The sequence below is a fragment of the Erithacus rubecula genome, assembly GCF_903797595.1.
Source record: "Erithacus rubecula genome assembly, chromosome: 9".
In the NCBI taxonomy this organism is placed as follows: domain Eukaryota; kingdom Metazoa; phylum Chordata; class Aves; order Passeriformes; family Muscicapidae; genus Erithacus; species Erithacus rubecula.
The window spans coordinates 6,543,801-6,558,185 of record NC_136660.1 but is presented as its reverse complement, the minus strand read 5'-3'; the positions used below and the strand labels follow the sequence as shown (position 1 = coordinate 6,558,185).

At 40.3% G+C, this 14,385-nt stretch overlaps 1 protein-coding gene across 4 annotated transcripts in view; it reads right to left on the bottom strand.

Annotated features, from left to right (window-relative positions):
• Positions 1–14,385, bottom strand: part of ANK3 (ankyrin 3) — a 348,817-nt gene that overhangs the window by 139,127 nt on the left and 195,305 nt on the right. The window lies entirely within an intron of this gene.

Sequence of the window (14,385 nt, the reverse complement as noted above, 5' to 3'; positions counted from 1 at the left end):
GCAAGGCCAGCAGCCAGGGACACATCTGGCACCTAGTGTGGCACACAGCCCTGGGGAAGCTGGGCTGCAGGGAAACCATGCTTCCCTTTCAAAGGTGCCACACCACTTCCAATATCCGAGCTGAAAAGACTCAAGCAGTACTGTGAGAACAAATTTGAGAGATTTAAAAAAAAAAAATAAATTCAAAATACTCAAAAATTCAAGCACCTTGAAGGACTGGGTTGGTAGAACTAAAAAACCCATAGTTCTACAAATTAAGACATTTTAAAATGTCATGTCTGCTAACATTTTTGTTTATTTTCTCCATTCTCCTTAATTTTAGGGCACATTTTATTGACGATGCCTGTTCATATTCAGCCAGAAATCTCTAGGGCCATTATATAAACTGCATTTTCCTTTTTTTCAGACCTTGCATTAAAGATAGCTATGCAAATTTACTTTATGATGACTTCAACTTGAACGTAAGGACAGCAGAAATGTTGGTTAAGTCATGACAGAGTCACTGAGACCAAGTCTCATCCCCAGAGGGTTTTAAGAAGTTATGCAAATATCCACAGAGGACAGTTTAGATAATGCTGATCCTGCCTTGGAGCAAATGCGATGAACTGGGTTAGCTTTCAAGAGGGACAAATCACACAATCTTTGATTTTATCTGTGCCACAGCTTTCCCTGGCATCTTGGGCAGTCAATATATTTTTGTGTTCTCTTCTAGGCTGGTAAAGCAGGAATTGTCTGGGTTCTTTCCCTCTCAGCATCACTTCATCCCAGGCTTACATCATTGCAGCTATCAGTGCATTGAGAAGTTTTAACATTTGGAAAGAATGCAACAACTATCTTTAGACTAAACAATAAAGGCAGTTAGTGCTAAGAGAAATACAAAACACCCTGGCACCAAAGTTACTCATCTTTGCTCAAATAATTTTTTTTAATCCCAAATTTCTGGATTTGCTCTAGAGTTTTCTCCTCTCCAGTCAACACAGCCACTGTAAGCTGGACGTTGTGTTCAAGCATTGCTCCAAGCCCATCAGAAGTCACCTTTACATGCAGGATGAAGCAATCTTGGGCATGATGACAGCAAAATGGTAAGTGGGTAAGAAATCTGCTTTTCTCCTTGTACCCATACCAGCTACAAAACCATATTACCGGTACTTCCAATAAAACAAGCTCTCCCTTTTAAGGAGAAAACCATTACTTATGAACTCCTCATTTTCTCCCGTGTTTTGCACACTTTGCATTCTGCTTTGCAGTGATAAGTCAGCAGCTTACAGCCTTCCATGCTCTTTATCATTCATTCCCAAGCATGCCACGCTGATCATTACAAACCAGCTTCTGCAATGTCCTTCCAACAGAACAACCTCCTAATACTGGTGTTCAGTTAGGCTTTCTCAAAAAACAAGGTGCTGCTACACTGTGAAGTACACAGTACTTTGCAAAGGTCTTTTACTTTACAGAACAACTGTAAAGACCATGGGGAAGAAAAGCTGCCTTGAGAGCTGCTTTCATTTGGGAGATCATCTGAGTTGTGCATTGCAGATTATTACAGGAGACAGGTCATATTCTCAGTGCTTAGCAACAGCAGTCACTGGGGTAAAAAAACAGGTCAGCATTTTATCAGCATTACTAAAGGTATGAGCGAGGACTCAATAGAGCGGGAGCCTTTTTGTCAGAGGGTAATGGCATCTCTGTTTGGCACAGTCAGCAGGGGAACCAGAATTAACATCAGCTGTTTACAGCTGCTCCTGGGTGGGGAAGGGATGCGCCAGAGCCGCTCACTCTGGAAAATCAGATTCCGCCAGTCGCATTAATCCATGCCAGACAAGGAACATTGCTTGTCTGCAGACACGTTCTGATCTATTTGCTCAAACAAAATGGAGGGGGAGAGGCAGAAGGAACGATAAATAGTTGATAATCACATTAATTGCTAACTGCAGTTTCACTGTGGAGGAAGAATAATGCCTGTGTCTTTTACAGACTTGGCCATGACTTTTGGACTTAAGGGTTCAGAAGACTCAATCTCTCTTGGAAGCACTCGCTAACAGGAGGAAGGATAAAGTTCAGGTCACAAGTCCTAGCCTAAGGCCATATAAAAATATCTCAAACCGAACTATCTCAGGTGCTGCTAGGTGATGCACCAATCCTTCAGGCTAACAGCATGTCCTCCTTTGCTAGCCACCCCTCAGAACTCACTCCAGAACCAGCTAAAAGTGTCCAGACACACCACTGATACCAGCAGCCAGGCTGCCATCCAAACAGTGGGGCAGGCCCAGCATTCAGCTCATCTGTCAGCCTGGACGCTCAGACAGGCTCCCAGCACGAGGGCACTGTGCAGGAAAAGCAGCACCAGCATGTGCAGGCATGACACCAGCAACTGGGAAGCACCAGAGAAGCTGTTAAAGACAGAGTGCTGGGAATAACCCAAACCCTCCCTGGTTCAGCTGGTCTGAGTTGGCACTTCCAGTTTCCACCTTACTGGTTTCCAGTTACCTGAATGTGATGTGAGCCCATGTGTGAAAGTGCACGAGCTGCCTTAGCACACAGGGTGCTCTGAGAAAGGGGAAAACCTTTTTTTTCTACTCTCGGCTGATGCTTCCAAGCCCTCAGATGGGGTTGGCTCACCCACCATGCACAAGAGCTTTGAGATTTGCAGAGAGGAATAACAGACTGAGGGTATATAATTGTGCAAGAAGCTCAACAGGATTTCTGGGAGTCTCTCCATCCATTTCCTCCTCTGCCATAAGCAGAAACAAGCACTAATATTAGAGAGGAAACAGGGACAACCTTGTTGGAAACCAAAAGCAGTTTCAGCCTCTCTAAAAGTAGTATTGCCAGCTTCCAATTCCCCTATAACATTACTTCCACATTCTCCTATAAGGCACTACTTCAGATCTGATCAGAGAAAGGAGAGACTTTCAAGTTTTTTCTGCCTTGCAAAATGTCTTGAATATGTATGTTAAGACATGTCACTTCCAAAATCATAAGAAAAAAATTAATATTCTCCATCCAAAATCAAAAACATCAATCCAAAACTTCTACATTTCTGAACCCAAAATTTCCCAACTTTGCATTTGTATTAAAGCCTAAGTTTATTTGTGTTTTTTTTAGTACCTAAACAGAGTAGAAAAATGTTATTTGCAATTGGCACTGTTTTGTTTAAAAAAGAGCCTCTTGGAGTCCCTGCTACAGCCTGTAAATTACCTCAGTATTACAGACAGAAACAGTACCAGAGCCTAGGCTCAAATCAGTGGAGAATTTTAAAGATCAAAGAAGTGTAATAATAACATTAATAATTACTTATCAGGATTGCCATCTTTCCTGGAAGTCCATGTCATAAACTGATAAAGGACCTGCTATATGTAATGCATTAAAAACCACAGTAGAGGGAAAAGGATTTTGGGTTTCCAACCATTGCCCATGTGCTTCTCTCTGTGGGCAATTCTTCTCCATATGCCCATTTCCCATTTCCACCTTCCACACTAGCTGGCATCTGAAAATAAGAACCCCACACAGACAGAATAGACAGAAACTCTGTCCACAGGACATCAGGACATTCTCCCGCCAGATATTTATTCTTCACTAATTAAACCTCAGTATTCCTGAGAAGCATTCTGAATGCTTGCAGCCAGTTCAGATCCCTGTCCTTTTTTTTTTTTTTTTTTTTTTTTTTTTTTTTTTTTTTTTTTTGTTTTGTTGTTGTTTTTGTTTTTTGTTTTTTTTTTTTTTGTAATCAATCCCAATATGAAATGAAGATGAATATTGGCTTTTGATTCTTGAACAACAGGCATAGGACACATCAAAACACCCTGAATCCCAGATGTTCTTGCAGTCAGCCACAAAGATTGCAGCCCTTCCCATGCATTTGCACTGGATCTCTGTTGTCAGGCTATGCCCCTGAAGCCTTTCCCTGCTCACTCTTGGGCTTCATGTGGCTGCTACCTTTCAAACTATACATACAGATTAAAATTAAAATCAAGATTTTTACAAGTGTTTTAATTCTTGGAGAGACAAACTTCAGATCCTGTGTGCAGCATTTAGATCTGAAATGGCTATTCAGAGAATATTTAATAAACAGTGGATTTATGGGAGTACTAGTAATGGTGAATGCATAATATCAAGCTTCTTCACAGATGGTTCTTCCCATACTTTCTTGGATGAAAAAGGGACTGTTTCTAGTTTTAAGAAATGTGCAAATGCACTCAACTGGCTACTGAAGGCAGGTTTAATGCAATATGTATTTCTTTTAGATTCGTGTATTTCCCTTTAACGTATGACACTATAAAAATATCCCTTCTCTAATGTACAGCAGGCTGATGAGCTTGCAGACTGCAGGCTGCCTGTAGCACACAACACATTTTCTAGTCTGGAGCTCATTTTCAGCATTCATCCCAGGGACATCTCAGGAAAGGGCTGAGGCTGAATAAGCTGTGCTGGCAGCAGCACTCCATTTGCCAGTCCTTCTTTACCTTCCCCTAGTCCTGCCACAAGATGAAGAGTCTGTGGTACTCAGGGACCTGAGAACTGTTCCCCCACTTTGAGGAAAAACTGCATGAACTAAAAATATTTCTATTACAGTAAAGACTAACTCCTAAGTCACTAACTCCTAAGTTACCTGAAGCCTCCAGAAAATGCTGATGCTGACTCATGCTAGCAAATACATATTCACTCTTTTTCTTTAAGTGTTTCCAGAGAAGTAAGAGATTATTTATCATGGCTAAAGATAAAAAACTATTATCAGCACTTTTTTCATAGGCTGTCAGTCCAGGGTCTGGCCAGTTTTTTCATGGGACTAGAAAGGGCCCCTTAAGAAAACAGAGAATACATATTATTGAGTCAATCCTCAAAAGTGCAAAGCTGTTATTTTTAACATGGACAGGCCTTCTCCCATACTGCTGGTATTTTATTATGTTCATCTCTCTTTCCTTTGTGTTCTGCTTACAGTGGCCTCTTTTTCAGATTAAAAATCCAGTCTTTTTTTCACATTGGAGCAGGGTTTTGTTTTTCACTCCATCTTTAACAGTAGCTGTTGTGAAGGGAAACCCCCAGTAGGTTCCCATTGTGCCAGAGCAGGATGCATTCTGGCTTGAGTCCCAACAAAAAGATGCTAACCATGCCCAACATTTGTTGTGGGGAGAGGCAATGACCTCTTTTTAAGGGATGAACTTATGTTACTTCCATTTGGAAATGTGCTCAACAATGAGAGTCTTTGCAGCAGCATGAGGTGACCTGAGGAAATGTATGATAACATTTTTGCTTATTTTGATAAGGGTGGGCTTATTGCAGCTATTGGCAATTTTTTTGCAGGAAGGCTTAACTCTGATGGGCACTAAGCATGACACTGGAAATGGGAGGACCTTGGCATTTCTTAGATTTTGCTCCTATGCTATTTTAGAATTGTCTTTCATGCAAATGTGTTACCCTCACTTGATAAGCAACAAATTTTCATTCCAAATAAATGACAGTGGTAAATTAACAGCAGTGTCTGAACCACGTGAAATAAACCAGCTACATGACTGCCATGGGGAGCTCTAGTCCCTTGTATGTCTCTGCTACCTTTTAACTATGTCACTATTAAAATTTTTCTTTATTAGAAAGGGGGCTGACTGTACCAGATGAATGATGTTCTCTGTGCAAACAAGTACTAATGCTTTACATACCATACTACCATATGTGTTTTCTTCTGATAAGGGTGTACCAGCCTGGGGCCAACTGCTATCTGTGCTGTTAATTACCCTTCAGAGACATGCTTTTGAGATCACAGCCCTAAACACAACCTCAGGGCAACAGGGAAAGCTCCACTCCTGGTGCCTGACAATTCAGAGGATACATCTTTTTGGTTAGGGAAGGCCAGCTGCTTTCAATATGATTGCAAAAAAGAGAAACAATATAATTACTAATCAAAAACCAAACTAGTCCCTCTAATTGTTTGCCCTATTCAGTTTAATCATCAACTTTCTTTGATCATATTACTGTATTGTGCATGATAAAGCAGCCAAAGATATGATGCTATTTGCAATGTCCCCATAAAGGGCTCTATTCCAGCTGCAGTATGTTTTCCACAGGTTAAAACCCACACTATTAGGTATTAGGCTGTGTGAAAATTTCTTCTTGGTCACACTACTGGAGCTAAACTTCTTGTATTTCTGCAAAATATTGCATGTGAATCTGCACAATAAGCAACTGCATTTTCAAGGACTCAATCCCTGTACAGTGGTCAATCTTATCATGTTTGCAGAGAAAAATGTAATGTTTCCAGAAAAATCACAAATCTAAGAAGTTCAAAACAAAAGCAGAAAATGCACTTTAAATGCAGGTCCTTCCTTCTAGAAATCTTTGACTAGGAAAACATTCATGCAAACAAACCCCTTTCTTTATTAGACTACAAGACAAAGTGCAAGTTTAGTATAAACCATTTTCAAGACCCCTTGGAGCCTTCTTGAGGACTGTCTGGGCAAAAAGCTGAATATGAGCCCTGTTCCCATGAAAAATGGACCACTTGGAGGGGAAGGTGGTTCCAAAGGATGCAGAGCCTGAGATGTCAAGGCTGGTACACCCAAGAACATTTCACAGCTTCCAGGAAAGAGGGTGTTTGTGACTGCCCTTAACAGCAGAGAGGTCTAGAGTGTGTTGGTTGCTCAAAGTGACAAACACCTGCTGTGAAGCTGTGATGCAGCTCACTGCTTAGACTTTGTGCATGCAGCCTTCTCCACTCCATCCTGTGACTTGTGACACCACTAATCCTGCCTTGTCTTTAAATGCCTGAATGCCTGCTCCTTCAGAAAGCTCAAGTGAGAGAAGGAAAGGAAAAAACCAGTTGTTATTCTTTTGATTTTCTACAAATAGCAAAGAAGGTTGTGATTTCCAAGGCGCAAAAGACACTGAATTATGTCAAATTCTTGCCTAGCATCCACATATAATACCTATGATATGTTGAACATAACATCCACGTTGAAAACGCCCCTAAAGATGCCATCTCCACATTTTTTACTTGCCAACATAGATACTCAACAAATACAGAATAACTTAACTGCAATTCTATACAAAATTATGATCTGACAATCCAACCAAAACCATCTGAACTGAGATCTGTCCACAGGGACAAACTTCAGAGAGGAGTTGAGGGTCTACACTGTTTTCATATGTTTTGCCAGTTTGCACTGACAAGGTTTTGAGATTTTGAAGTACAGGTTTGATGTGCCAGCTTCACCTGAAGAATTTATGAAAACAATTACTGCTATGAATGTTTAAATTAGTAACACCAAAAGGAAGACTGAGGACTACAAAAATCAATGTACATCTGCAAAACAACACACAATCTTTCTAAATATGCAAGAACAATAAATTACAAGAATAATTTCAATGAGAAAACAACAAAGAAGTGTATAAAATTACTATATAGGTCTTTAACAGTGACTTCTCAGCTATCAGACTGCACTGGATGAAAAGATGAATGACAAGGTGAATTGGGACACATTCTGTCCAAGACCCTAAGACTGGTACAATCCCTGGTTTCACCAGTGAATTGCTCTACTCTGTTAGAAGTGACAATCAGGGTAAGAACCAGGTCCTTTGTGACCAACTCACATGCAAAAGTAATGAAAAGGATCTGATGCACTAAAAGGCAAAAGATTTGGGCATTTCAAATTCAAGATTCATTCTCTAGGCTGAAGATCTCAGCAGCTAGAAGTTTATTACAAATTCTGGGAAGAAACTCCTGATCCCATAATGACTCATCTCTCTCTCTCTCTTTTAAGTTTTCCTATCATACAAGTGAAAAATAAATCACCAGCTTTCATAACTGCTACCACAACCACAAAGAGCCGGAGAAGGGGCTGGATGTGCTTCGAGGGTTTCTTCTCATGTTTATATTCACCTGAAGATAATAACTCTCTTATATGTCAAGTTAGATGAGATGCCATTGATCTCTTCCCTGCTATTTTTTTCTCAGAAACTAACTATCCAAAGAGCAAGGAGATAATTTCAGCACATCTCAGGCCCAACTTTAAAGCCAATTCCATGCTAAAGTCACTTTCTTCAGATCACTGCATGAATAACATCAGTCAGTCCACCTCCTCTTCTCTTTGAGCATCTTATTTTAGAAACAGAACCCAAAAAGGAGAGGAAAAGAGTTCAACTCTTGCCAAAACATTTTGTAAACTGGTTTTATTTGTCTTTAATTTTGGGAGATGGGGGGAAGATCATGTAAACCTAAATGAGATAATACCATGGATTTTAGGGGGAAAGGGTTTTATTGACTATAGAAGTATTATGTAAATAATGCTTCAATCAGATGTGTGAAGTTAGTGGTTATAACATGGAGAAAACTCATGTCAAGGGAAGTGTCATGCACATAAATTTTCCATGAAAATACCATAGCAAATAAGCTATAGAAACTATAGACAAGCAACATATTAAGAGCTTCCACTACCAGGAATTCATAAGTTTCCACTTAATGCTGGCTTATGAATTCAACTCTCATTTAAAACCAAATTGAGTCTGCCTTGGAACTTTGAAATTATATCATTAAACTTAAAAGTTGTTTGATGATAACTGGTAAAACCATTTCAGAGGTGGCAAAAGTACATGCAGACACACACCAACTTACACTGCAAGCTTTGCAAACCCCACATAAAATTACAATTTACACCTTTTTATGCTTAAAAGGCATTTGAATGGGTACCTACTAGAGGTTTAATTTTTTGGGGGGATGAAGGGGGCATATAGTTTAGGATTCTTACAAGAATTACAAACCTGTATCAGTTTATGAGTGCCAATGCATAGGTTTCCATAGCAGGGATTATGACCCCTTTCAGGAGTAAAGAACCTCTTCCTTTTATACACCTGACCATCTGGTTGAAAAGTTTCTGTCTGGAGAACTTCACATGACTGATGGGACAGACAGAGAACCTGAAGGGTTAGTGAAAATTGTCTAAAGAACTTCTGAGTACTAAGAGGACTCATGGAGTAAGATTTGCAGAAGAGTCATAAACTTTTTATCAGTTAGTTCTGCAGGACCAGTTAGAGTTACCACATAAGGTCTGTCACAGCAGTTCACCTGAGGAGAGCTTGTAACAGAACCAGCTGTCCTGACACCTCTTTGTAGATCTGCTGTGAAATAGACCCTGGCACAATGGCAAAGGATCAATGAAACCAAGAAACTAAAGTAAAAGATTCAAACATCCTCCTAGAGCTAAACACTGACTGAGGTAATTTGGTGGTTCAGGAGGAAAAATACCTACCAGGGCAATTTCACACACGAGAGTTAACAGTCCTTCAATGCAGGAGCTGAGCAACCTGCCTGGAAACAATTTTAATCTTGGCCTGGAGATGCATGAGACCTACTGGGGAAAACCATCAGGGAATACTTCAGGCTGTTCTGGCTTAGCCACATCCTTCTACAGGAGCTGCAATTCCCTGCTGACCACAACCTGCCATAGCTTGCTTTCCATTTCAGTCTGCTGTAGTGGATTTGACCCGGTAACTCCAGGCCCATTTTGTAACCCAACACACCTCAGTAAACCACAAAGGAATGGAGAGCAAGCCAGAGCAGGTGCCACACACAGTGCTGCTGCTCCTGCTGGAAACACAGAGGAGAACGTGCCCCTTTCTCCCAGGTGTGATGTGCCAGGGGATGTGGCCAGCACGGAGCTGTGGGGCTGGGCACTGTGGGGCTGCCCATGGGAGACCCACCAGCCTCCACACCTTCCTGCACTCTCTTTCCCCTCCTCTGCCATGGTTAAACCCTGGCATTCACTGCTGTGAATCTGTGCAATGGCATGGAAAGTTCTGTCATAGCATTTGGGGATGAAATGTATTCAGTGGGCTGCACAGCAAACGTAAATTAGTTTACAACTGTTTTGTTCCTTACTCCACGTGTTCTGGAATGAGGATGAGCTCAGATTCTGATGGGAAAGTTTTTTCCAGCCCAAGCACCAAAATCAGTGAGCAAAAATCAGATCTGCATCTGTTATCTAAATTTTAAACTCTAGTTTAGAACTCTTAAGTCCTGTCCTAACTTTAAATACAAAATTTTGTTCTAAAGCAGAAGGAGGGATCTAAATCACTGCTGGGGCAAGGGCGGGAGCAGCATTTACAGATACAAACAAGTTGAAAACAGTGACAATGAGAACAACCTTAGCTGTATGGGATTTTTGAGATCAAAACGGGGATAAAGAAAACGGAGCTCAGTTCCATTCTGAGAGAAAATGACCAAATATACAGATAAATCACTGCAGGTCAGATGATGCCATTTTCACACAGTGACTTTTCAATTACAGAACTGAACTAGTATTTTGCTGCCTTTCAAAGCCATTGGGCATTAGAAAGTCAGGATTCTGCAGAACCACTATCACAAAATTTAAATCTCAGGAGAGAGTTCAATTTTTTTAACAAAAATACAAACAGCAGAACTATTTTCATACTTTACCTCACCTTAACCACATCTGTTAATTTATTTTAATCCAAAAATCACCACTTCCTCTTAGCATCAGAATGAAGTATGTTTGAAAAACATGTAACAGTTTAAACAAATACAATAATATAATACTAATAAATTAAAACTTTTCAAACTGGTCAAAAATACTTTACTCCTACTATATCTAGCAAACACAGATTTAGAACTTGTTTTTAGTGCTACCATTAAAGTGAAGATCAGTTTATTACAGAAATAAGCTACAACCAACCATACCAGCCCTATACAGAATCTCCCCCAGCATTTGATGATGGAATGGGCCATTACTGTACAGTGTTAAAGTATCACTCCTGATCAGCAAATCTACAGCATAAAAATGCAGTGAGGTAGAGCTTGTTTCTCTCTTGCATCTCAAATCTGCAGGGCAGCCTATGTAAGATTTATGTAAAGAATGAAAACAAAACTTACCATAAACATCAGCAAGGAAAACCTTACTGAGCACATATATAGTCGCCCCTTCTCCACTGCTAAACTCCATTTCAAATGCTGCCATACCTTCCCCAGACAACGCATTAAATGAACAGAAATAGCAGTTTCTATACAGCTTGTAACAAACCCCTGTAAAGCAAGAGTAAATACCATTCTGGTGCAACACAGAGGGGCAGAGCATCCTGCAGACCAGCACATTGCCAATGCCAGGGCCGAGGGCAGCGCGACCTGCGGCTCGCTCCGCTCTCCCAACTGTTGCACAGAAACTGGAGGGACTGTGCCTGTCAGGTTCTGTGCTGCTCAGGCACATATAAAGCATCAGCAAAGATGTTTATCGCCATGAAAATGGATACTATTGTGCTAAAAAATACACGAGAGAGTAAATACACAGTCTCAGGGCTGAACAATAGGGAGTTCAATCAAGTACCACAACATATCTGAATAACAACAGCTTCACTTACAAAAAAACTTCTTCACAAAAAAAAAAAATAAATATCCCCAGAAAACGTTTTCATAGTTTTGAAATTACTGGTGGAAATAAGCTTGTGAAAATAACATCTTCATTAGAAAATAACCAAAGTTTTCAAAGATGCTTTTTAGCAGAGCACAACATCCAGTCCTGTGCTGACAATGAGTAAACAGCAGCATACACATTTAAAAGAACTCACTGCAGTATTTTGTTCAGAGCACAAAGCTGTTACTAACATGGAAATTAGCTAGTAAATGGCTGTGTTCTGGCATTAGTAATATCTCTAACTAAAAAAATATTGCCGCTAATTTTCACAAAGCTTGGCACTCATCACTACTAAAAACACAAATCCACTTTCCTGGGAACCTGTTTTTTTAATTCTGCAGTACAGTAGCCTAGACAACTGTTTTGGCTTTGTGGTTTTTAACTGATGTGAATAATCCAAACTATTGAAGCTGCTCTGAACCTAGTTCACAGAGAACAGAGATGTCCTTTCACAGCAGCTTCCTCACCTGAGGAACTTTTAAATCCCACAGGGAGCACCTTGAAGGTCACTGGGACTCTCTCTTGGAATAAGAGTGATATGGGTGCCTCCTTACAGGTCACTACCAGCACACTACTAGCACTACAGCTAGCTCCTCTGGAAGTTTAATTGACCTGTGGATTGGCAGTAGAAGAGGCGTGTTATTTGATACACCTTGAAAGCACAGATTTGAAACGGTTTTTTTCTAAATATACAAGATTGGCTAAAAGACTTCAATTGTTACAAATATCTGTGTTACTTAAAGCCCTAATGACAGATGTTACAAAATATTTGTGCAATTTTAATCAGTCTTCTACAGTCTTTTGAACACAAATTAGCCACTGGCAAGACAGAGAGAACAAATAATTGCAATATTCTATTTGACTTCTACCTCAGCCTAATCCAGCCATCAGAAAACAACACACACCAAACTATCCAAAACACACCTCTTCCTATATTCAGCTTTGCCTCCAACAACCAAAGACTTAAAACACTAATACAAGAAACTCGATATGCAGATTTCACTCATTTCAGAATCCACAAATGCTTACTTGTTCTGGAAAGCATTCTCCCTCTTCCACTGCCATTTTCTGTGGCCAGATATGAAACCTGATGACTCAATTAGTTAACACTTTGGACACTGCACCATTGCTAAAAATAGCAGCCTCAGGAAGTGTGGTTTTTTTGTTTTTTTTTTTAAAGGAACTAAGCACGGTCACTTGTTACACTTCCCTTGGCAATTTAAATGGCAAAGGACAAGTGATTAGATGACTATTAAGTTAGTAACAGAGCGTGTCCCAGGATTCCTGGCTCACTTACCATATTTGCTGCCTCCAATCATTCCCCGTGTATGTAATCATGATCTGTGGAATACCCAAAATAGCTGCAGCATCAGCTGATCAGAAAACCACTGCTGCTTGGAATCACTCATGAAACAAGCTTTTGTCATTCTGCTTATCAGCTCTTTCTAATGCAGACTACTTTGAACTATTTCTAAAGGCAACAATAACATCATTTTACACTCCATGTGTTTTGAATACCACATATGCCTGCCTCCCACTCCATGGTAATTTTATATTTATTCAGATTTTCTGATGACTAATTATGATAGGTTTGTGTCGCTGGTTCTAGAGGCTATTTTCCTGAACTAAAAGGCTGTTCTCTACGTACTTCAAGTTCCTCAACTAGAGAGACTAAAAGCAATGCCAGGGCAAAATAATTTTGCTTCAGAGGGAAGCCCAGAGAGAGGTTCCTGATTTTAATAAAGCAGACTTCTTCCTTTTTGATGGAAGCCATAATCAGCAACAGGAATTTTCTTTGTGCTTCCCTACAGTTACTTACATTAGGAGTGGCTTTAAAGAATGCCCACCTTCTGAGAAAGGGAATATTGAAATCCCTTAGATTCACCACCAGCTCTTGCCCAGCACGCACTGCACTTGCCTGTTACACATCTCACCTCACGCCTGTGAGCTGGAAACATTCACTGGCACAGAAGAACAGCAAAGGGGAAGAGGAGGAAAATAATTATGGCCTAATATTTTGGTCAGACAATATAGGCCTAATGTCTTATTCAAGACATGTTGATGAAAGGAAATAAGCTGCATGTTTGGATAATTTAAATTTCCATTTTCCAGAAATGTATTGATGTTTGCATCAACTGGAGTGCAGCCACCAGTAGGAGCTCTGCACTCTGGAGTTTAAACACCAAACTTGTTGCCAATTATCTGTGTAAACATCTCTGAATTCACAACACCAGCCACGCACTCAGGTGGATCTGGCTTGAAAATACTTCATAAATGTCCCTGGTGATGCATCCTATTAACAATTACCCTGTGTTCCTGCACATTTTTGCTGATGGCATTATAGGATTTGTAAGACCCACTTCTGGCACTGACTAAATGCAAAGAAGCCAACAGCTCTCTGCAGGGTGGAGGAACCTCCTACCTCAATTTAAGTACAGAAAGATGACCAAGCCAGTTTAAATGAATTTACCTCACTGACATATCAGCACAGAGCTCCCTGTAGCAGAGATTTCAATCACTGCCCCACAGCTACCTCAGCAATGCTCCTACTGCAAGCCACCATACAGAACAAAGTGTCCTGAATATTCAATTTCTAAAACTGAATTTTGATTTTACATTAATATTAGTTTTGAGGGATGAGAACTGTAACTTCAAAACAGTAAATACAAACACCCCAGTTATAAAAAGCCTAGGTCACAGGGTTACTATCCAGTGTCTCAATTTTTGTTTCTAACTGAAGAGAAGTTGGCTCAGAATAAAGCCCAGGTACCTAAATACCTGTCTTCTGCCTTTGAAAACATTCTTGAGAACAAGGAGAGAGGAAATATGATAATTTCTGCAATAGGACTCAACACATGACATTTAAAACTTGCCAAATAGGTCTCTTTTGTAAGTGAAAGGATTAAATTGGGCAGCTTTACAGAAAGTCACAAGTCCCTGCAGAAGACCAAGGCCACTGTGGGGTGGTGCCCCACGC